The sequence below is a fragment of the Nyctibius grandis genome, chromosome Z (assembly GCF_013368605.1).
Source record: "Nyctibius grandis isolate bNycGra1 chromosome Z, bNycGra1.pri, whole genome shotgun sequence".
Classification (NCBI taxonomy): Eukaryota; Metazoa; Chordata; class Aves; order Nyctibiiformes; family Nyctibiidae; genus Nyctibius; species Nyctibius grandis.
The window spans coordinates 78,706,367-78,719,294 of NC_090695.1; the positions used below are offsets into that span (position 1 = coordinate 78,706,367).

General features: G+C 37.3%; 1 protein-coding gene across 1 annotated transcript in view; it reads left to right on the forward strand.

Moving 5' to 3' along the window:
* Nucleotides 1-12,928, forward strand: part of KIAA0825 (KIAA0825 ortholog) — a 254,030-nt gene that overhangs the window by 62,218 nt on the left and 178,884 nt on the right. The gene's annotated exons all lie outside the window — the stretch shown is intronic.

Here is a 12,928-nt window from a genome sequence, read left to right on the forward strand (position 1 = left end):
TGTGTATTCAGAGAGCAAATTTAACTTTAAAAGGGCAAAATTATTTTAGTCACAACAGTTTGTTTTGCAAAAAATTATGTGTTTAAATAGGGGGTGTGTTGCATCCACAAGATGGATGTTACATGCTAAGTTAGAACATGCATCTCTTTTTCACTGTGCCTTAAACTTAGGAATTTTAAAAAGCCTTCCATCTTCAATCAAGGGGTTACTGAGTTTAGGAAAAATGAAGCTTTCAGTCATTTTATAACACTTTTCACTACATTTGCTGAATATAGCAAGGCAGTGGAGGTATTCCTGTCTGTCTGATCTAGAGAGAATAAGGGTGGTTATAACCCAGTCCAACTTCTTAGATAGAAATTTAGCAGTTAGTGCTCTGGAGATTTTTAGTACCCCTAATCCTTGGGGACTGTTGGGAATTGGATCAGTTACTGGTCTCAGACTTTCAAGAAGAGCTTCCTTTTCCTCAGTAGCTTCATGTACTGATCATCCTCTGGCTAAGATCCAAATCTTTGTGTTCAAGTACAAGGGACAGCGTACTGATTTGCTGTTCATGTGCTAGGCAAGTCCAGCAATTTCTGTAACACAGAAATGAGGTGTTCTGTTACACAGAGTGCTATCAGCTCATCTATAAAGAGATGTTTTAAGAGTGTTGTCTCAGCTCAGAGAATAGGAACCGTGCTGACATATGATTAATCCTTCATTTGTATTCTAGCGTTTCTACAAAATATTTGTTAAAAGGTTATGAATTTCCAAATTTATTTCTCTAGAAGTTTTTAAATGGTAGCGTCTGCCCTTTTTTCTGTATGCCTAGACTTCTTTCTGATTTTTATATTCCTTGTAAAAGTAATCATGAGAACTTTGTGGTGACTTTCCCTTACTAAGGTTTTGAAATATAAAGAGGTAGGAAGCAGAAATATGAGTATTGACTCCAGCTTTATAAGTAATTTTTTGAGTGTTTTCTCTTATTGGAACAAGAGCTGTCACTATCTGCCTCTATTGTATCTTGGAAATTACAAGGAGTAATAGAAGCAAAAGTGTCAGAGGCACTTTAATCTATTATTTAAGGAAATACATAATATCATGCATAAACTGCACAAAGGAATGATGAACACTTAATAGAAATTCCTGATTGGTTGGAAGTTCCTAACAAGCTAATTTTAATAGAGTGGGTCTGACGTAATGGACCAATCTGTGAGACACACAGCCATTTCACTGTGAATGTAAAAGCAGAGGACAGAAACGAAGCTAGCAGACATTTTTATATTTGCAGACATTAAAGGAATTGAAATCAGATTAAAATAAATATGTCAATTACTGTCTTTTCAAAGACACATTACAATTGTCTTTTATCAGCCAAGTGTTTTAAATGGTTAACAGGGAAACATAGGCAAGTCCTATCAAAGTTAGAATTCATGAGAAAGTTTGACAGACCTGGCAGTACTTAATTTCTCTTTCAGCAGAGACTGAAGAAGATCAACTTAGAGTTCTTCAGGGACTCCTCTGTTTCAAAATAGGTGCTATCTCCATTTAGCTACAGGCTTCCGTAGTTTTTATACTTTCTGCAAACACTCTGCTTTGGTGTTTTCTCTGCGTGTGTGTGAAGACTTCAGGGAATGCAATAACTCCCTCAGCCCACAGTGTAGGTAATACAATGCAAAAAATGTGTGTGGAACCAGTTTCTGTCATTGGTAAGGCCAGAATATGGTTTCAGTCCTACTGAGAAATATTACAAAGAGTAGCATTTTGTCATAGGATAATTCTTGCAGTTTTTTGAAGAGGACTGTTTGCCTATAGTCACTGCTTTGGAAGAAATTGTCCATTATGGAATAGCACCTTAAAAAAACCCCATAAATGCTATAAACAACTGCAAATATAGTCTATCTAAAAGTTTTCCAACAATTTTAATTAAAGGGAAGTTCAAAGAATGTCTGCTATTTCATTATTATTATAATTATCAGAAAATTATTGGAAACCAGCTGCTAAATTCTTTAAATGGTCCCATCATTAATTAGTTTTAATTCAGAGACTAATTAATTTGTTTACATTTGAATTCTTTAAAATGTCATTGTATACCAGAAAAGGCACTGTATAATCGGAATGTCTTGTAGTTTATTGGAAGATATGTGTGTTTTTGAAAATTAAGGAACAGGCTGAGTCTCTGGTTTCAGAGCAAGCCGAGATAGGTATCTGTGTATAAAGTAGTTTTATTAAACATTACTACAGGGCACTTAATCCTCAAAGCACTTGAGGAAGTCTCTGTAATGTGTTCAACAGAGTTGTAAAGTAGCTGTATGCTGTCAAGGAGTCATATTGGTGAGATGATTTGCTCAAGATTACTACATAAATTTGGTGCCAGAACATGATCAGACGTTCTTGCTCTCCAGCGTGCGTTTCCAGCCCTGGTCTGTCCTTTCATCAGTTGGTCGATGAACATGATTTCAAGGGAAGATTTAATTTTGACAGACCTGTATACTCAGTGTTAACAAAGGACTTAAGCATTTGGTAGCAAACATCTAGCAGCCTGATATGGAATCAACCTTCACGATCTCATTTAACTGGGAAGACATTATGGATCAGATTTGATTAAAATTTCATGTATAGCGAATCTCTTCCAAAAGATTAGTGTAGTCTTCACTGAGGTTGTTTAATAGCTGGCAGTGACATATCTCTTTCTATGACAGACACACTCTCTTGATTAAATATATGCAAATTTATACAGGCTTACCATGTTTATACATAAGTTGAGATCCCTTACTACACTGCATTTTTTTGACACGTGCACAGTATGGATTTATAGTGTAAGCACTTAGAAAAGTCACAAGTTAATGGTGATGGCTAATAAGAAAATGTTTGCTATCTTTAGATCTGTGACCATTTTTTTTAAAAAAGGGACAAAAATAAGCCAACATGTAGTCAGTTTGCATAAGCTGCTTTATCAGATTCTCCTGGTACCCCGGGTTTCACCGGAACTAACAGGGAGCTGCAAAGCAAGACAGGTGTTTAAAAAACCTTAAACACTCAGATAACAGTTTGCATCCATGTGGTTTCCTTTGCTGCACTGATAGTTCTTTATGGGTCTGTCAGTTTCAATCAGCAGAGAGTACATGTGATCAGTATATCTGATAAACTTGTCAATGCCTTTTTAAAGCAGGATTCCCCAACCTATTCTATTTGACTCTCCCTCCCCCCTTTGCTTTTTCATCATTTCAAGTAGAATCTTGATAAGACAGAGATATGTCGCAGGCAGCTGTGTATAGCTAACTCAGGCTACAACTAATTTGTGCAGGAAAAAATTAAATCAGGAGGTAAATTATTTCATGATTGCTCATTCCCAACAGAGTTGGGCATCATTCTGAAGAAAATATCAAATAATTGGTTTCAGGCCATGTCAGACACATGCAATTCCCTTCACTAATGGCTATGTGAGGTAGCACTAGGCCTCGGGGGTCACCAAAGAACTGAAAATAGCTTAGTGCCAGGCACAGCAATAGAGAGACAGAGCACATAGGAAATGAAGTGGCAATAAGTGCAATCTATAGGGGAAATGTGCTTCACTTGGAGTTTAATATATTGGCTTAGAATCTGGCAGTAAGCCATGCAACAATTGTTTACCTTTTTGTCAGCATCTGCATCTGTCCTGTTTTGTAAACGGCACTTAACTTTCAGTTGGTAAATGCTGGAATCAATAACAACTGTTAAGGGATTTCCTTTCTTTTTTTCATATTCCATAACAAATGCACGGTACAAACAATGTTTGCCTTAGATTAACAAGGAACCGACATTAACAGGGTCAAAGGGATTTGGTTGGGAACATTTTATAGCTTCTTGGGTTTACAGTAATTGTATCTGTGTGATTTGAATGTATCTTGTAACCTATCCAAATTAAACTGTTAAAAAAATGCTCGCATTCAGTAATGAAGATGATTTTTTATAATTATCTTAAGTACTGTGTATAGAAAACTGCTGGCACTGTTTGTAATAATCTAGTTCTGTGTAATATTGTGTGTTACATCTGCTATGCAGAAATATTAACTTGCCTCTTACAGTATGAGGAAATTAGTGATTATAACCAGCAATAATAATTATTTAAACCTAGCAGTTACATTAAAAAATATACACCAGCATGCAGTTTGAGAAAACTGTGAGCAGATGTCCATAAAAATTGAATATATCATTACTAAACGCAAGTGAAAGAGTAATACAGTTCATATACAAGCTCTGTTTAGGAGATAGTGTGCAGATCAATGCTGTCATAAATGCAAGGTTGTTATAATAGTTATAGCATCACTTAAAAGTTAATATCGCTGAGAGCTTAGGAACACATTATTGTTAATGGAATTTAGGTATGTATCTCCCTGTGCACTGCTTTGGAAATTTACCCCTTGAAATATCCCTATACACAGTGACTATCAGTAGCTGAGTTTCTGTTGCTTTATTAGGCTATTTGTTTTCAGATTTTAACAAAACGTTAGTTCCATTTATGAAAAGGCTTTATGATTTGTGCGCAGGTTGTAGTTAGATTTTAAGTTTAATATTACACTTTTTTGATTTTCTTCCTCATATAGCTTTATTGGATGAAATCCCTGACATTGCTTTCTTGTGTCCCTTGTAGAACAATATTGTAGATCTATCTTACATGAAATTAAGCCCTATAAATGGGGGCAGGGGAATGATATTTAATGTATTGGGAAGGTATTTTATAGTAAAATTGATTAAAAGGGTTTTAAACCCTTGGTTCCTGCTGAGGGAGAAATCCCCACTGTAATCACTGAAGAAGACAGTCATCAGGTTGCTTTCCAAGGATTCCATCACGAGTCTCAGAAGCAGTTTAGCCATGTGGCTCTGTACGCTGAGTAGTAAGGCTAATTAATCTGAGAGCAACGCTGTCATAGTGTATCTATTCTTGAACATCCACAGCCAGCTCACCTATGATGCAGGGATTTCTGCACCACACTTTACTGTGTCACATCCCTAGATGGGTTGAAATGATCAGAATTAGCCATTCAGTTTTTTGAGATGTTGTGAATGCCACATTGTTTAAAACATATAAGGTGCCAAGCTCATTTAAAAAAAAAAAAAAAAAAGAAAAAAAAATCACAAAAGTTACGTTAGAGTTATGGGATTCATTTATATGCATATTTTCTTATGCCTTTTGAGATTTTAAATGCTTCCAGGCTATAACCAAGGAAATTGGAAACACTTTATTTAATGGTTTCAAGAGCTACAGCTTTGAGGAAAGTACCACTTTTGAAACTTGCTGTAAAATCACAAGTTAGCAGGTGTACACAGGTCATTTCGATCTAGCACAGCCTTATTTCTCATGCTGCTTCATTTTAGAGATGAGGGCAAATCTTTTCAAGTGGTAAGATAAATGCAGATATCTTGCTCCTGAATATAGTATTTAGTAGAAGCTCAGGCACTATAATCAAGAATTTTATTACATGTGTGTCACTTTATGTTACTTGACAAATGCTTTAATTAACTTATAAGCTGGCTTATAATTCATATGGGCACTTCTCAGCTTCATCACTGGTGAAGTGAAATTATCTAATACCATCTTTTTTTGTTTGTAAGAGCACCCAAGTGGTCACATTATTTTGCAGAAAATATCTTTATATACAAATACTTAGGAGAAGACTGAGATTCAGTGTTCAAGACATACTGCATCTGCACTCAATTTAACCTTGACCTTTGAATGACATGCTGATTTTTTGTTAGAATCAATATTGAGTAGAATTAGCTCTACAGTGTATTTAGTGTATCTTATTAGAAGATGATATATTAATTTAATATTAATTTAATAATAATTTAACTTAGTATTGGTCTTTTTACAGTATCGATGCTGTCTGTTTCACTGGACTATATCCTATATAGGCATATTTTTTAGTTGTTGGTATAGAAAAAAAGTGGAAAAGACTTAGAGAAGGGCAACAAGGTGATAAAAAAATTAGAACAGCTTCCATATAAGGAGAAATAAGCAAGCTTCAGTTCTCCAGTTTGAAAACAAAATTAAGATGGTAGGATACGATAGATGTCTATAAAATGAAGAGAGGCATTACAAAAATAAACAGGTATCAGTAGTTGACTGATTCTTAAAACTAGTTGGCATCAGGTGAAGTCAGAAGAAATAGACAAGCAAACAAAATTATATATTTGTTAACCCAGAGTGTAGGTAAAGTGTGGAACTTCTTTCCACAAAATTTTATGGATGGTAAAAATTTACATGGGATGAAAAGGTAACTAGAGAAATTGATGAAATAGAAACCCACTACAGATTATTAATATATGCCACATCTGTCTCTGGGAGCTGCCCAACTTCAAGTGATCATGAGCTAGGTAAGCTCTGAGGAAAAAATGTTGTATATGGTTTCCTGGTTATATTTTTCCTTAGTCGTCCTCTTTCAGTCACTGTCCAAGCCCAGGATACTGGGATATAAGACTCTGTAGCTGAACCCAGTATAGCTACTCTTACAATATTATGGTCTTACGTTTATGATATATAGAGATTCTCATTTCTTAGCCACCCCTATTTGAGGTGCTTGTAATTTTTCAAATTACGTATATTGTGCACTAACTTTTCTTATAATTAGTCTAAGTGAAAATGATTTCCTATTACTTTCTGTTCTCAGGATTTTATATTAAAAGCTTCAGTAAATTTACCGTTTAGTTGTTTGGAGTGTTGCATTTTTCATACTCCAAGAAAAGTGCTGCATTTTTATTGTTTGTTAGTAGAAAGAGTGGTTTGCCAGCTAGTTAAGTTAAAATTGTTTTCAGTCTAGCATTTCAAGCCTAAGATATAAGAATAAAAATAATTTAAGGCAGTGTCTTCTCTGCAGTTTAGAAGATCTGAGGCCTTAGAATGCTATCAAAAGTCTAAATAAATAGCTATCTGAATTTTGTGTGTGTATAACTTCATCTGCACAAAAACAAATGCTGTTTTTGCTGTTTTCTAGTTAATCATTTTCATAAGTGTATCACTAAACCTGTTGTTAAAAGTTATGATGAGAGTGCTTACATTTTGTAGGGTGTGTTTGCATTATGTGCTGATCTCGAATTAGCAGCATCTGAATCTAAATATTTACTGTTAGCCAAGTGTCATAATTTGTGCAATGAAACAGCAAAACACTATGTATGTTACTGATTCTTGACTGTTTCAGCAAAAATTTGTTCCTGGGTGTTACCTATACTCTTTCTATCGGGGTTCTTTCATAATCTTTTCTGTATAGCTCCTCCAATTGCAGGAGAATTTTCCAGGCTGAGGAAGAAGGGAGAAAAGCCAGAAATTGTGGGATGACCATTGCAAGAATTTCAGGTTTTGAGTGATTCAGCAATTTAGAACAGGAGAAGAGGACCCATAACATGGGTTACAGTGGCTTTTCTGTTCTAAATTACACATCAGCTGAGTAATGTCATTTGGGTTTAGAACACTTGAAAATGCAACTGAAGAGTTTTTCCATATGGTTGGTAGAACTGTTTTGTCTTAAATTTGCCTAAGAATCTGGATTAATTGTATGTTAAAGAAAGCAAGACCCATGAATTTTATGTTAAGGTGTTAGAACACTTTTATGAGAATTTTGAGAACTAAATTAGTATTTAGATTGCATAATAGGCAAGGATAGAACAGAAGCTTACATTGTTTTGAAAGGCTGTATAAAAAAAAAGTAGATAAAATTTGTCACTTTTTTGATGTCTTGAGGTTTGGATGAGATCTAAACAGAAACTTGAGAGTGTAGTCCACCTGTAATCCCTAGTTTAGCAGGATGGTTGATCAGCTACGTCAGAGTGCTCATTCCTACCTCCTGAAGACTAATAGTATGTTTCTGTCCAGATATAACCAGCCAAATGGTCTCTGGTAGATTGACTGCTTCATTCTTCAACAAGTGTGGCATGTCCTTCAGATCTTAGGAAAATTTATTCGGCTTCAATCTATTCTGCTAAAGTGAGAGGCTAAACTTGAATAAAAGTGCCCGCTGTTTCTCTGATGCTGTATGACTGCATCAGCTGCCTTGGCACCAGCATAGTCTGCAAACCTTGCACAATTTGATAGACATTCAACGTTAGTTTTACCTGGGGCTTCCTTTTCCATAAGCAAAGCTCTCTAAGAGTCATCTTGCTTGTGATGGCAGACTCCTGCTGCCTGTCATTTGATGGCTGGGGTAGTAAATCAGTGTGCCAGAGGAAATGAAGTACCCTTTATGCCCTCTTTGCCTCTGTGTCATAGGAAGTCAAGAGTACAGATTTTCTAAACGTAGGGATGTTGAGAGGATGAAAGCTTTGAGCTTATTCCTTTGCTTCCTTCCAGTTTAGTGTAGTGAACCATCAAGATTTATTTTGCTACAAATGAATGCAGTGCAGGTTCAAGTTAAATCAAGTAAAATCTTTGTCTTTTCTAGCTCTTCTCCCTCCTGCCCCCTAGAAAGGACCACAGTCTAGGTAGCAGAAGCCTAAAGTACTTTCTCTTCTTTCCTCTTAGCAAAATAATTATGCTGGCCTTGGTGAAGCAGAAAGACAGTTTTCCAGAAATGACCTGTTCTTCTATGATTCTAGTCTGAAAACTGAAGCTGCATAAGGGCTGTGCAAGAAGGGCTGGGGTGCGCTGATGGGCCTTAATGGCCCTGACGAGCCTCTTCTGGGGCCTCCACCGCAGCCTGCCCAAGAGACCTATTTCACCTGAGGCCTGGGTCTTCAGTCCCTGCCTGAGCTACATCATAGGCGTCCTGGTGTCTATCTCCACCAGAGCCATGTCTGTGACTGGCCATGGACACCATTGATTCAAACTTCCTGGCTTGAGCTTGAACCTGCCATATCACCATGGTCCTGCCTAATGGTCACTGAACTGTCTGACTGTTGTACCCTCACCAGACCTGATCCTGACTCCAAGCTGTGATTTAACTTCCTGGCTTGACCTGAGGTTTGCATCATCACCATGAACTTGGATGATGATTTGGACCCTTTGTTGAAACCTTATTATCATCTCTTGAGTCTGCCCTGCTTGCCTTGCTTAGGGACTGCGGGACAGGGCCCTGGCTGGTCAGGAACCTGTCCTGATGGCCATGTTATCATGCTCTACTCTCTGTCCCTCGGGGAGCAGCCAGCCTTTGGTGCTCCCTGACACTGTGCTCAGTTGGGATCTTTTTTGTTCTATCCGAAGATAGCTGATCATACTGGCTTAGAATTTTTCTGCTGACAGATTTGGCCTCCAGAGCAGTTCAGAAATCATCAGTGTCAGCAATGGTTTTGTACAGAAGTATTTTTGTGGTTATTGTTCTACACAGAAGGAAGCCTGAGGCTATGCTCAGGAGCTCAGAACCTTTTCTTACTCCTCTGTAATTGTTTAGCTCCTGACCTCACCTCTATTCAGAGCAATATTTGCAAAATGGGCTCATTAGCAAATTGACAATGGCTATATGATCCACTTTGCCTCTCTGTAGGCTCTGTACCAGCCTTTCTGTCCCTTTTCAGAAATTCTTCTCACAAGGTGGTGCTTTAACAGGAGGTCAACATGTTCTGTTGTTAGGAGACACTACGGAGGTCCTGTTGATGTATGCCTGTAGCTCTGTAGCTAAAGATTCTGTTGCAGCTATTTCCCTGTACAAGGACTACATGAATTAAACTCAGACATGCAGAAAAAATCGAGTTTAGAAGAATGATAGTAGCAAACTGCAGGCAGTTCAGGAAGGAAAATGGTTTGTATCATGCAACTTGCTACATGCTTCCTTCTATTCTGCAATTAGACCTGAACGCCATTTGCTAATTCTGATTCATGGCTGCCTGAGATCAGCTTCATGTACTTCTAGTCACCCTGTGCATGGTCCTGCGTGAATTGGGTAGGGTGCTGTGAACAGCTTTGGACCATTTTCATCACAGAGGGATGTCTCTCTTTCAGTATGATGTCACCTGGGTAAATGAGTTATGTGAGTTCTTAAGTCATGATCCATTCAGTAGCTTTTTCAGAGTAATCATACACTAGTCTGTGGATAGGGCTGATTTTCCTCCAGACAGGTTCATGACATTAATACTTGGATGAACATGTATCACAGTGAATCTTCATGTCTGTTTCACATCTGTCCACATGGAGGCCTGTACTCTTCATGACAATCTTCTACAAGACTTATGAATCTGTTTCCACATTTTCTGTATGTCATCATATTGGCTGCTTAACTGTTTACTGTTGTACAGTTCTTAAATGTTTCTGCCCTGTGGTTGTCCAATCAGATCAATGTCTGAGGAGAAATGCCTTTTCATTCCCCTCTGCTAAAAAATGGACTGAGATGTGCCCATTCAAGCAGCCTGGTCAGTGATTTTCAAAGTTGAATGCTGCCATCAGTATTCTGAAACCTGACAGTGTGGGACATATATAAGATCTTTTGGTCAAACTTTGGATACTCGGGTGTGTGCACACTACTTTGTCATCAGGCATTAAATAAGTGAGTTGTCATTTCTGGGAGACAATAGAACTGTGGACATGGAAATGACCATAGGTGAAAGGAAATTGACTTCTAAAGGTTTCCCCTGTCCAGTTCTTCCAAATTCCTGTGGATAAGCAAAGCGGAATTGAGGTTTAAGCTAACTTCTTCCAAAAGTTGGCCTATCCGAAAACATGCTTTTGTTAACCAAACCCACGAGAAATAGCACCAGTCTTACATAAGAATTAGTCTGTGTCTGTGTTTCTGGAATGCTTATGCTTCTGCAGCTATAGAGTCTGCACTATTTAGTAAACCCATGGTTTCTGTATGAGTAAAAGGAAATGGAACAGTGCCTTGCAGTGGTAGTTCTGGATAACTCAGGTGGATCAAAGATTAGTACCCTGAGTCAAGAGCCTCAAAAACTGTGAGCTGTGCAGAATAACACATAACTTTATGTGAGCTATGTGTCAGCAGTTGAGAGCTGTTACTGGACCAGCACTTGTCCTTTCAAATACCTGTTGTGTTATTACCATCAATTTTGGTTGATGGCCAAGTTCAATGATACATCAGCATGATTTGTGCTGATTGCTAATGTGAGGGTATGTGTACCCATCCATAGTGTGGTAACAAAAAAGCTTGTGTAAATGATGCATGAATCTTCCTCACATCTGGGTCTTTGGTATACTTTCACATCAAATGTAAGTCACATTCCATTTTCTTTATCTTTATCACAACAAAGCCTAACAGAGGATGAAATAAAATTTAAGAATGGGTTACCTTTGGTATTTGGAGCTCTCTATAAATGCCATATAGGTATTTGCTTGCTTGGTTGGTTGGTTGTTTGTCTCCTTCCAGAGAAGTCTTAGGATCTGGATTGTGTGATGCATCCCATCTTAAGGATTGTCTGCCTTACAGCTTTGGTGCAAGATGATTGTTTAGCCTGCTTTCCCTGGCATCAGCAATTCTTGGGGAAAAATATTTATTACATGGTGGTCTCATCTTACCTTTCTGTTTTCTAATGCCTTTATCTTGACCATCTTCTGGTCACAGAGGTTTGCACATCACTTTACATTGAATTGGATCACTGTCTTCTCACTGCCCATAGTTTACAGGTTTCTGATGAGTTCCAAATCTGACTGATTCAAGAGGTTTCAACTTAGTGCTTCAGGCCTTCGTGAGTGCACTTAAACCACTGTTCTCTTACCTTCTTTCTTCTTGACTGAAGGTTGGCTGCTTGTCAGATGACGGTGCATATGTTTGTGCCTTTTTATCAAAGACAGTTTCCTCTATGCTTGCCTCCATTTATTTCTTAATTTTGTATCAAAATTTTATGTCAGTCATAAAATTAACCCAGTATTCTTCCCCACCTTCAGGCGTCTAGAATTTTGTCTATACTTCACAACCTAAGAGTCTGAAGGGCTTTTCTAGACCTTTGTAGAACACATATAAGATTAAATAGTAAGCTTTTGCTCTGATGATTATATAAGTGTTCTTTTGCATATGCTATAATATGATTTGTCATATATTAAAGTGTTCTCTCAACTTCTTAATGAATGAAAAAAGAGGGATCTTTGAACTTAGTATCTTCAGCTTCCAGCTGAAATATACTTTGAATGGTCATTGCAAGTAAAAATAAAAGTTCTGATTTTTTCCTGAGTTTGGTAATACATTCTAAAATTAATATTGCTGTGGTATACCTTTGGTTTCTAGGTCCACTTCCTTTCAGTCTAATGACAACAATATCACTTGGGACAATCAAATAATTGGAACGTTTCTTTGTTTCTCAAGAGAGGGGGCAGGATCATCACAAGGATTTCAAATTATAGGAGACAGAAGTAAGGTTCCATGGATTTTTATGATGTGTTTTGTAGTTCTTACATCTTGGATCTGTTTATTTCTGGCTGTCTGGAGACTCAGGCAGACTCAGGCAGTCATTTCATGTCAGTAAAACTCGGTTTATATTATCTAGTTTTCAGGTAAAGGAGAAAAATTCTGTGAATAACAGAATGTCTTTTTTTGGAAGTTTAAGGCTTAAAATTGGAAATCCAGTGATACAGATATTATTTACGTGTTATTTAGAGAGGAAAGGCACTAACAGAGGCAATTATGCATAACATTTTCTTTTGCCATTCTTGGAAATGCAAGGGACTAGCATGAATACATCTGTTTGGAACTTTGAGGAAATTCAGATGTGGATGCAAAACTCGCAGTTCAATCTCTAAGGCTGCAAAACTGGAATAGCAAATTAGGGAATTTGTATTCAGAGCTCAGCTCTGCTACTTAGATCTATGTCTATTTAAAAGTGATTTGTGAATACCTAAAAAAATGTCTAGGAACTTTGAGGGAAAAGGGAGGTTCTGAGTACTTCAAAATTGCAGAGGTAAGAGAGATTTGACACATAAAAGTACATTTCAATCAATTTCTATTTGTTTTCATCTTTCAGAGCTTCCCTTTCAAACTACTCTGGCTCTCACTCTGACACTTTCTACACAAACTGTTCTGCTGGTATTACATCTGCAACA